Source organism: Brassica napus, chromosome C3 (assembly GCF_020379485.1).
Source record: "Brassica napus cultivar Da-Ae chromosome C3, Da-Ae, whole genome shotgun sequence".
In the NCBI taxonomy this organism is placed as follows: domain Eukaryota; kingdom Viridiplantae; phylum Streptophyta; class Magnoliopsida; order Brassicales; family Brassicaceae; genus Brassica; species Brassica napus.
This window is the reverse complement of record NC_063446.1, coordinates 28,630,238-28,642,620: the sequence shown is the minus strand read 5'-3', so window position 1 is coordinate 28,642,620 and position 12,383 is coordinate 28,630,238.

Here is a 12,383-nt window from a genome sequence, read left to right as displayed (position 1 = left end):
GTCCTAAATATAGCTGAGATTACGCATGTGAGCTTTTCTCCAGCAGGGAAGCTTCACGTCACCGACGCACCGAGATGGGCCAAATATTATTTTATTCCTGTTTGATCCCTTTATTTTTCTATTTCTTATGAGCTTGCACCCGTAAAATATATTGTGGCCCTTTCAACTAATTATTTTCTTGTTTTTTACAGAAATTACATAAGCTTCTACAAATATTGTTCTTTCCTACAAATATTTTGTTTTGAGAGTGCTTTTGTTTTTACATAAATACAAAATTCAATTTTGTAATTTTTGTATGAAATTACAAGAAACTCAAGACGAAGACAGAATCGGGTAGACAGAGACAAATATGGCGACATACATTGTCCTTAATTGAATAAACTTGGGCCCAATTTGATTACTATAAATCTATCTGTCCCAGTTTACAAATATCTGAAAATGACGACTTCAACGAGAACCGCTATGGAATAAAGAGATTAGGTCCGTTAACTAACAAAGCCTTTTCAATTAACCTCCAATCTCTTGATTACTATGAAGTAAGAACCATGCCTAAAGAGAAGCTCGTCAACGTCTTCTTTGTCTTACCAAATTCGTCAACAACCTCGTTTTGTTTACACTTTTTAATTATTCTTCTCATTTAAAAACTCATAAGTCAAGTTAAATCCTAATCAACATTTTCACATTATAGTATACTAGGAAACAACCTTGCGCGAGTGAAGAATAAACGTAAATTGTTTAATTTAAATGTTGGACTTATAAAATTGTGTTAATTTTTTAGTTATTTAACATAGTTTTAGTAGATTAATAACTTGTGTAATTGAAAACTTATACAATAAATGAGTGGTAAATATATATGCATATAAAAACAGGAAAATATTATTATATGTGTTTGAAAATTAAACAGTTCTAGTGTAGCATTGTAAAATTAAGAAACGTAATCATTCTTAAATATTTTTCCTAATATCTTTTTTTTTCTTTACAAGAAATAATGACTTTACTTTCTTCTGCCTGGACAACACTTGCATTTATAATAGACTGCTAAATACAAATGATGTATTTATTAAAAAAAACATTTTTTTGTATTTTATTTACTTTGTTTTTTATTATTAGAAACAAAAGAAAGAGTATAACAATTGTTAGTCAAAATGTATTGTACATCTTCAATATTAATTGGGTTTCTTGTTGATTCATGTGACCGTTAATCTTGTTGAAGTTGAGTTATAAACTTATAATTAAAAGAGGTGACTTTAACATTGAATTTGAAAACTTTTCCAATTTGTTCTGATAAGAAAGAGATAATTGTGTTATCACATGAATCATTATATGATTGCTCCTGCATTTTTGTTAATTTTAAACATTAGCATTTATTTATACATTATAGTGTAATAATATTTATAAGTAGTACCCTTACGTAATTTAATCAAGTCTGTTGAATATTTACCCATAATCCTTGTCATTTCTTTATTGAATGTGGTTAATAATGCATTATTTAAATTATTTTCGACAATAGTCTATGTTTTATAGCTATTATAAATTACCATTTTATTATTAATCTGTTGAATAATAAGTTACCATTTTATTATAGCTATTACGTAATTTAATCAAGTCTGTTGAATATTTACCCATAATCCTTGTCATTTCTTTATTGAATGTGGTTAATAATGCATTATTTGAATTATTTTCGACAATAGTCTATGTTTTATAGCTATTATAAATTACCATTTTATTATTAATCTGTTTATTATCTAAGTTTAAAAAATCTTTAGTACTCTTAGTTACTTTAAGATACCAACAATATCCATGTTTGTGCATTTTTGCAAATAAACTTTCCACCCACTTTTTGAAATATTTTTGCACAACGATGACAAGATATGTAATTTCATCCATTTATTGAACTAATTTCCTTATTTTTCTTTCAATGGTAAACTCTTTCTCCTGACAATAAATGGAGTACAACATATATTTTTAATAATTATGAATATTTTGATGTTTTTAAAACTCATATGTGAGTTTTATTAGAATAAATAATTGAGATACCTCAAACAAATATCCAGAAATGAAATTCATTATTTATGTTATTTTGACAATGTTGTTAAATGTGTTGATTACATTGTTTTCCAACTTCACTTGTGTTGTAGGTGTTCTGGGTAGACCACAAATTAATTAATTGGTTATATATATACAATCATATCTAGCCAATTAATTAATATGTTTGAATTCAATTTATATTCATTGGTTACTTTGAAGGATTGAATAGTACCCAAGCGATCATCTCTATATATTTTTGAGGCTGACATTGTGTTTAAATAAAGATATCTCATTTTCCATGTTTATAACCATAATTTTATTTATTGTTTAAAATTTTAATTTCTATCTAAATTAAGTATGATGATACATTACAAAACCTGAAAATGTTTTGGGATTGCCACTTGTTATTATTAGAGTTACACTTTTTGCTTCTTTATATTTTATTTGTTTTTGATAGGTATCTACCACATTGTCCCATATAGTAATATGCACTTTGCTTTCCCTATTATTTAGTAAACAATATTAAAAACGTTTAAACTTAGTGATATTATAAAATAGTAAGTATAAAAAGAAGCGTAAATATTATTAAAACAAGATTTTGAAATGTAGTAATAAAGTTAATATTAGGTTATTTAAATTTGACGCAGTAGTTTTGCAAAATATTTTATTATGTTTTTTTGTCAAACTTAAATCAAATTCTAAGTTATGAGAAGAGGTTAAATCTCGAAAATTTGATATTTTAATATTTTACTAATAAATTATTTTTCTGACCGATGTAACTATGAACTTACCATTCGAATTGAAGATCTAGGTTTATTCTTCTTTGTCCACTACTTGTATCTTTTGTGTTCAGCCTTTCTTCAATGATCACACCAATAGTATCTGTAATTAACTTAATTATTTAATACACATTATCTACATTAATAAGTTTTGTTTTTATTAATTTTTGTATTACCATCATATGATTAATTTTTGTCTACAATTTCCATAAGTTGATCATAATCGCGGAACCTAAATTTCTCACAATTTATTAATAAACCATATTGTTCAATTTGAGATATTGTTGAATCATTCAACCAAATAATAAAAGGATGTTCTGAAATTTTATAATGATCTCCAGCCCTCCATACTCACAATCATTGCATATATATATTTTACATTCTAAAGGTTCCTGAGAAAATTGATAAACGTATCAATTATAAATTGATCCCACAATAGTAGATTCCTAGATTATAAAATTTTTGAAGTTATTTATTGTATTAAAAGTAATTCAATTAAAATATTGAAAACATTAACTTTTCATCCAGTAGTAAGAAATTAAGACTTATAACCTCATTACCAATTTTAGGATTTCTTACTTCCCACATTGTCTTATTACTCTTTCTATAATTCCTTGTTCTCCACGTTTCATCTTGATATTTTCTAGTAATTTGTAGGTAGGAAGTTTGATTCCTTCCTATCCATGTTGTTGTTGTTTGTGAATTAGTGATCTCTTTTTCTCTACTTTTTTTTTAACGCTGGATAATTATGTTATTACAACTATGAGAAATATTACAGACGATTCTACAGTAGACAATTCTACCTGCCGTATGAGGATTCACGCCTGATTGCATCACCTAAGCCGCCCTATGGGATCCATGCTTAACGGCACTCCTTGTGTCATGATGCAGATCTCTTGTAAGCATTTCCTCCTTTAATTCGCATAATTCTGACTTCTTCGGGAATTGAATCTCGGACCTCTTGTTGTAGAAGCATTAATGAACTCATGGTCAAACCATTGCGGTGTAAAAAGAGTTTTCTTTGAACTTTAATTCGCATAATTCCACCTTCTTCGGGAATTGAAACTCGGACCTCTTGGTGTAAAAGCATTAATGAAACCATGATCAAACCACTGGGGTGTAAAAAGAGTTTTCTTTGAACTTTAATTCGCATAATGCTTCTTCTTTAATTCATATAATTCCGCCTTCTCCGGGAATTGAAACTCAGACCTCTTGGTGTAGAAGCATTAATGAATCCCTAGTCAAACCACTGGGTGTAAAAAGAGTTTTCTTTGAACTTTAATTTGCATAATCCCTTTTTCTCTATTTATAGTGTAAAAAGAGTCTTGAACAATTGTGTCTGTTAGTTTTGAAAAGTTGTGTTGTATTTTTAATGGTAACTTTTCATTTTCTTTGAACTTTTTAGTTATTTCAAATACATGGACTACATACATTAGTATGATGAAATACAAAAGAAAAAAAACTAATATCTAGTGTTACCAAATGTCTTTCCAACGTGAAAACGCACCTTTCACATTTGTTTTGAAAGTTATAATAATTTAAAATAACATATAAAAAAAGTTTTTTTCATCATAAAAGGTAAGTTATTTATTATTAAGTGTCCATCCAAACGGATATAGTGATTATATTATCAGTAGTAAAGAAAAATGATGAGAAGACACATCTGTTAAAATTAGAAGCACTGACACGTCTTTTCATTTTTTTATCAGTTATATTTTAATATGTTTATATATGTCTATATATTTAGACCAGATATATATATAATTATATATTCATGATTTTAAGGTTATAATAACTTAAAATAAAATATCCTCACTTCTTATTTATGCAATAGGAAAAGTTTAATCCTCTTAAGGTGTTTACTAATTTATCTTCAATAGAAAAAAAAAAGAATGAAAAAGCACATCTGCTTAAATTAGAAGCAGAGTCGTCACAACGTTTCAGTTCTTCATCAGTTATATTTTGATATGTTTATACATGTACATAGATGTTTTTATTCTAAATAAGAATACGTAGTCAAAAAGTATTTATTAATTTTTTTGGTAAGTAATAATGTTGTAAAAAGTTTTATTCTTATACAATTTAATTATTTTTTACAAAGGTTACCACGGAAAACCAAATAGGATTTTGTTAACTAATCCATTTCATATTTAAATGAAAAAAAAGTCATTGTTATGCTGGTAAAAATTAATTGTCAAGAGAATAAACAAAGAGAAATTCTTGGGTTCACTCCCTAGGGTGAACCTCTAGGTTCACCAACCAATAGTATTTGAGTATTTGATTTTTGATATCTTTTAAAAAAGGAAATAAAATTGAATATCCAAATTAGATTATATTTTTAAAATAAAATAATAAAAATACATAAAAATAGTTACAAAAAATAAATTAATTAATATTGTTAAGTCTTCAGCAAAATATTAAACCATATACCCTAAATCCTAGTTAAACCTTAAACTTTGGATAAACTCTAAACCGTTGGAAAATCTTAAACCCTAATTCATACATTAAAACTAAATTTTAATAACACTAAACCCTAAATCCTAATCACTAAATCCTAAACCCTTAGGTAAACTCTGAACCCTTGGATAAATCATAAACTTTAGGGTTTAATTTAAAATATTTTTGATTTAGAGTTTATGATTTATCCAAGGGTTCAGGGTTTATCCAAGGATTTAGGGTTTAGTGATTAGGGTTTAGGGTTTAGTGTTATTAAGATTTAGTTTTTAATGTATGATTTAGGGTTTAAAATTTTTCAATGGTTTACGGTTTATCCAAGATTTAAGGTTTATAATTTAGGGTTTGAAGTTTAGGATTTAGGGTATAGGATTTAGTATTTTGCTAATGGTTTAACAATATTTATTTATTTATTTATTTAACTATTTTTATGTATTTTTATTGTTTTATTTTAAAAATATAATCTTATTTGGAAATTCAATTTTGTTTACTTTTTTAAAAGATATCAAATATCAAATACTCAAACACTATTGGTTGGTGAATCTAGAAGTTCACCCTAGGGGTTGAACCCAAAAATTTCTCATAAACAAATATGGGCAAAAATCTATGTCTATCCCTTCCAATTTTCTTTTTATTTTATTTTATTTCGGTAGACTTTATTACTCTTCTTCTACTTTTTCTTTTCGTGAAAATTATTTTCATTTATGATTTTATATGGTTTATTTGTGATCAAACGGTTTGGTAGTTTCACAAATAAAATGAAATAAATCTTAGACTACCATGGATACTTGCATATAAAATGAAATAAATCTCAGACTGGAGTTACTCTACTTTTTTAAATGAGACTTCCAATTTTATTTGTTTGATCCTTACGTTCTAGCAGCAATAACAGCAAGGTCACTTGCGATAGTTATTATCCAACTTTATATTTTGGTTGGACACTAAAATCATCTCATTTATCACGTTGCGAGAATGGGTTGTGTCTCGTTGGATACTCTACTTCCCACTTTTCATCTCTTGGCTTTGATGCAGTTAAAGGACGAGCCACCATTGTCGTCACCAGACACAACTACAGGAGGAAGCAGCCGTGCCATCAAAAGCCAACGAAATGGTTCCGAATGATGAAGACGTGGAGGAGACAATACCAACATCAAATTCTCTTACAATGAGACTTGCATATAAAATGAGATAAATCTCAGACTGGACTAACTCTACTTTTTTAAATAAGACTTGCAATCTTATTTTATTTGATACTAACGTTCTAGCGACAACAATAGCTAGGTATGTAAAACTTGTAATACTTACTCTACTTCTTTAAAAACAACAAAACCCAGTGATAAATGTCACCGTAAACATATCAACACTTCAATAATGACTCTGAGACTTTAAAGGAAGGAGAAGAAGAAAGACTAGTGACGTTAATTTTTTTTTTTCTGTTTGTTCCCTTTAATCAACCGTTATAGAATCTATTATTATTATTTTTTTTTTTTTTTTTTTTGACAACATCTATTTTTAAACATCAATTATTAAGTGTACAATAAGATACCAAATGAATACGGAATGACATACCTTGACAGATACCAAAAGAAGAGTTATTCTTGGGTTCACCCCCTAGGTATCCAGTATCTTTTAATTAAGGAAACCAAATAACTTGGCAAATTATATTATTTTTTCAAAATAAAATTTAAAAATAAATAAAAATAATATATAAAAAACGAATTCAAAAAAAAAAAAAATGTTGTCAACAAAACACTAAACCCTAAACTCTAATAGTAAACCCTAAACTCAAATCCTAAACCCTAAATCCTTGGGTAAACCCCTAAACCCTTGGAAAAACACTAAACATGTTGTCAACAAAACACTAAACCCTAAACTCTAATCCTAAACCCTAAACCCTTGGGAAAACTTTAAAGCCTTGGGTAAACCCTAAACCCTTGGGTAAACTCTAAACCCTTAGGTAAACCCTAAACCCTTGGAAAAACACTAAACATTTGGATAAATTCTAAATTATAAATCTTAAACACTAAACTCTAAATCTTAAAAATAAATTTTTTTTTTTAAAATAATCTTTTTTTAGAACTATTGTTATTTTTATTTATTTAATTTTTTATTTTTTATTTTAAAAGCATAATATAATTTGGCAAGTTATTTTGTTTCCTTAATTAAAAGATACTAGATCTAAAATGATAACTTTCTATTAGTTGGTAAACCTAAATGTTCACCCTAGGGAGTGAACCCAAGAAAAAGTCCCAAAAAAATAAGAAAAGGAGATAGAAGATGGTTAATAAAACAACCAAGTATGTTTTTTATAAATTTCTGCTGTAAAAATTTCATTATATAGATTATGAAAAGGTACATCGAGGACTAATCTAGAAGCAATGTGTTGTTTGAGATGGAAACATTTCAGATTTTTGTTTTTTAATTGAAATTGTGAAAAACATGTTTGTTAAGGGATGCATTGTTTAAATAGATAATGAAAAAGTATGTTTTCTAAAAGATGTGTTGCTTAAATATATAATTGTTTTAAGGAAGAGTTGTCAAACATAATGTTTTGATGATATCAGCAAAAGTGTTTATGGCCTTTAGATCACAAAAAAAAAAAAAAATTGACCATTGGATTGAACTTTTTTTTTCTATTAAAAAAGATGATGTCAGCAAGTACAGAATTTGGGTTTGCTATTAGACCATCTCCAACCCACCTTTATTTTTATCTCTATATTTTTCTCTAAAATAGAGAAACTCTATTATAGAAGTGAAAATACTCCAATGTATGCATCTATAATAGAGTTTCTCTATTTATAGAGGAAAATATAGAGATATGCTATTTTCACCTCTAAATATAGAGATAAAAAGTAATTTTTCTCTATATTTTCTTCTAAAATAGAGGAACTCTATTATAGAGACATACATTGGAGCATTTTCACTTTTATAATAGAGATCTCTATTTTAGAGAAAATTATAGAGGTGTACATCAGAGATGTTCTTGTATATAGATATGTTTAGGCCTGAGACTTATTATCCGAGATCCGGATTCGATCCGAGATCCGCTCCGAAAATAGGATATCCGAGATCCGGATTCGATCCGAGATCCGGATTCGATCCGAGATCCGCTCCGGATCCGCTCCGAAAATAGGATATCCGGGGTGCCCGGATCCAAATCCGGATAGTAAAATCTTGGATCCGTCCAAACCGAATCAGAATCCGGATATCTTAATTTTTAGGTCCGGATATCCGGATCCAGATCCGTATTTTTAAAACACATTAAATTTTTAAATTTCATTAATATTTATATTTGATATATTAATATTTATACATGAATTAATCTTATAATATTATATTTTAGTTTTTACAATATTATAGACATATATAAATATATTTAAAAATATTTGATTTATATATTATATTAAAAAAATAGTATTTTTTTTTTAAATATTATTTTTAATTATTTTTACGGATCTGGATCCGGATATCCGCGGATAATAGAATATCGGGACGGATATCCGAAATCTGGATATCCGGAAACCACGAATCCGGATCCGGATATTAAGTTCACGGATCCGACGGATCCGGATCAGGATCCGGGTACCCCGAATTTCCCGGATATCCGGATCCGTCCCATGCCTAGATATGTTGTCTATGGGTCTGAATTTTGTACGTGTGATGCTTTTATGTTGTTAGTATTCCATTCCACTAGCAATGCTACAGAATCACTAGGGAGATCCAGTAAGACGGTAACGAATAGTGAAATATAGGAAACTAAAAAAAAAAAAAATATATATATATATATATATATATATAGGAAACTTCAGTTTCATTTGTCACAACGAAGCTAATAATTCTAGAGAAATCATAAGGCATGGAGGTGTCTGATTGGTAAGGAGCTCTTCACATCTCACTGACAGACAACATTTAATTTAATCGGTCCATTTTCGAATAATACCGTGGCCCCATGAAACTGACTTGTTTACACATACGCACCTTAGTATATGAATACCACGTTTGTTATCGCAACAGATAGATAAATTTGGTATATTTGTCTTCTTCTTTTATTCTCAACGGATCACTATAGTTCACTCATCATTTAGTAGAAAACAATAAAAAGCTAGTAACAGTCTACTTTTTTTGTCGTCTTGCTAGTAACAGTCTACTTATATCTAGAGATGCACCATCTTTAATGTTCTCATACCTTCCATTATTTTTATTTTTTTTTGAAAAAAGGGCTCATACCTTCCATTATCGTAGGTAGCTATGTACGTTCAACGCCCTGTATAAATCTCTGTAAATGAGAAATATTATCACATCTAGATAGAGCGAAATATGTTTTGAATGTGCACAAATAAATCTTAAAATCTGTATAAAATTCCATAACGAGGATTGTTAATCCAGAAATTTTGGGGAAACTGTGGAAAGAGACACACGTGGGGATGTTTTTTTTTTTTTTGACGAAAACCAGACCAGTCATATTCTGTCTGCCATGCCGCACCGACAAATCCTTGAAAGTTTAGGGCCTATAAATGTCCCAAACTATAAACTTAATTGGGTTGAGAAGCCCGTTTAATACATCAAAGTTGCAACTCATCAAGTCCACTTTTATTTATTTTATAATTTTTTCCTCTTGCACCATTTTTAGTTTGTGCCTCATACATATTACTTTTTTATTTTCTTTGGATAAATGGTTTGTGCATGTTATTCTTTGCGGGAACCAAGCAAATTTTCTTTATGTCGTTCCAATTTTATCGATGTCTCCAACGTATTTCATAGAATGAGTAGTAGAAATATGTATATAAATCATTAGAATTGTATACAGTGCATGGGAATGTGCATGTTTATTTATTTTTGCTAAAATTTGATGCATTATATTAAAAAGTGGCAAGAGTTATTTTACAAAAAACTCTAGTTAGAGCAAAACATTAATCCCCTGTTAAAAGTCTGATGAGCTAAGAAGTGATGAACCCATGCCCAGTCTGAGTGCTGAAGATAGCTTTAAAAGGTTTAATGAGAATGTCTTGAAGGTAATAGAGAAAACCCATCCGTTAATGAAAAAAAGCATGAGGAGGCCCAATCGCAGGCTGAGGAATAACGAAGAACTAGACGGAGACTCCAAAGGTCGATGATATCCGAATATGCAGACGACAAGGGGTTATGATCAGAGAGTTTGCGGGGACACAGTAGTCCTTGCTCTTAAGTTTAGACTTTAGAGACAGCCAAAACTGCATCATATTACTAGAGAAAGCGGTATTGACGTCCCGGAAGGATGAGATTCTGTTTTTGATTGTGGAGTTGATTGAAGACAGAATCGATGTAGACTGTCTGAAGATATTGCGGTGGAGCCTGTTGTTCCTTTCTCTCCAGAGTTCATAGATTGATGCTTGCCAAGCCAGGATCGTGAGATAACGACGTTCAATGCCTCCAGAATGGTCGCATAAATCAAGAAGAGAGTCAGTCCAGGAGTTGGAAGATAGAGATAGATTCAGCTTCCTTGCAAGAGCACCCCAAACCGAGTAGGGATAATCACAGCAGAAGAAAAGATGGCCACGCGACTCAGGTTCTCTATTACAGAAGAGACAACCTGCATCAGTTTGGAGACCCCAAGCTAGCAGTCCGTTCCTTGTGGGACAGCGATCAAGAACAAACAGCCAGGTGAGAGTTTTGTATTTTGGGATTCCTCTCTTTTGCCAAACAATATTTTTCCAAGGCACTGAGGTTGAGGCTCTCTTATGAGATTGTAAATGTGAATGTGCATGTGCATGTTTATTACCAATGCATGCCTATGTGATGTGACGACAAAAAACGATCACTTCATTGTTATACGTTTCTAATCCGTAACCTCCGTTACCACATCCACCTCCACGGCTCCACCGCCTCAGCGGCCGCCTCCACCCCCCACCACCACCGTTTCAAGACCCACAAGTTGTTAATGTGATTCCATATTCTCATGACTTGGCCATTCAATTTGAACTCTTATATGGTTACTTCAAATTTAACCATGTTTTGGACTTTGCTTTCCTTTACTCACTTTGTTCTTAACGTACTCGGTTGGGACTAACGAATATATTGTTTGATATTATGAGTTGGTAGATCAAAGATGACTTTAACGCATTGTAAAAAGACTGTCCGAGCAATGGCTTCCCATCTGAAAAGAGTAACTATCTTTCTACCACTTTATGAGTTATGCAAGATAACTCATGAAGTTTTTACGTATCACTATGTTTCGTTCAGAAAATGCATTTGTTTTTCATCAGCTGACAACATCAAGAAAGTTATTCTTAAGAGAGAGTTTTGCCACAACATATATGGTCTAAGTTAATTTAGAATCATCCTGGTATCTAGTTATTGGATCACAAATTAAAGACTCAAAGAGTTTAAAACTTTCTGAGATTAGTTTGGTACTTGGTAGTTCAATCACTGTTTGAAAATCGTATATATACAAGGATATGATCGTACAACTTACTTATAATGATAAAAGACGTAATAGCTAATAAGATAATCATCTACTATAAAATGTACATATTGGTATAATGCTAATTAGGAAAACAATGATTTTCACAACTAATTAAAATTACGATTTCTTTAACAGTATAAAAGTATTAATCAAAATACTATTTACAAAATCTTGTCTTGTTAATTACCATTTACCTGAGTATCTTGGTTCTATAGTTAAACTTCCGATTGACTTTCTTAGGGGTTCGAAAGCTTTAAAACAAGAATATTGATCGATCACTCACCCTTACCAATTGGACATCTTGATTGGTGGAGGATTTTTTTTTTCTGGTCCCGTGGAGCCTCATGAAATAGTGTCCTGTCTTATCATTATCCGCAAGAAGGTCAATACAAATCTTTTTTTTATGATCCCTAGTATCCAAACAACTTAATTACGGAGTCTAACTAGCGCTTAATGGCACCGCCGCCGAAAGCATTTTGAAGAACCGCCGATTTCACCGCATGTTAATTGATGGTGACCACACGCGGAATTAATAATCTTGCATTAGAAATCCATGGCCTGGACCAATACAAATCTTATTGACAAAGATCCAACTCAAAGTCTTACAAAAATGTACTTTAAAATAGAAAACAGTTGAAATAAAGCTATCAAATCTTCAACTGAAATTAACATAAAACTAT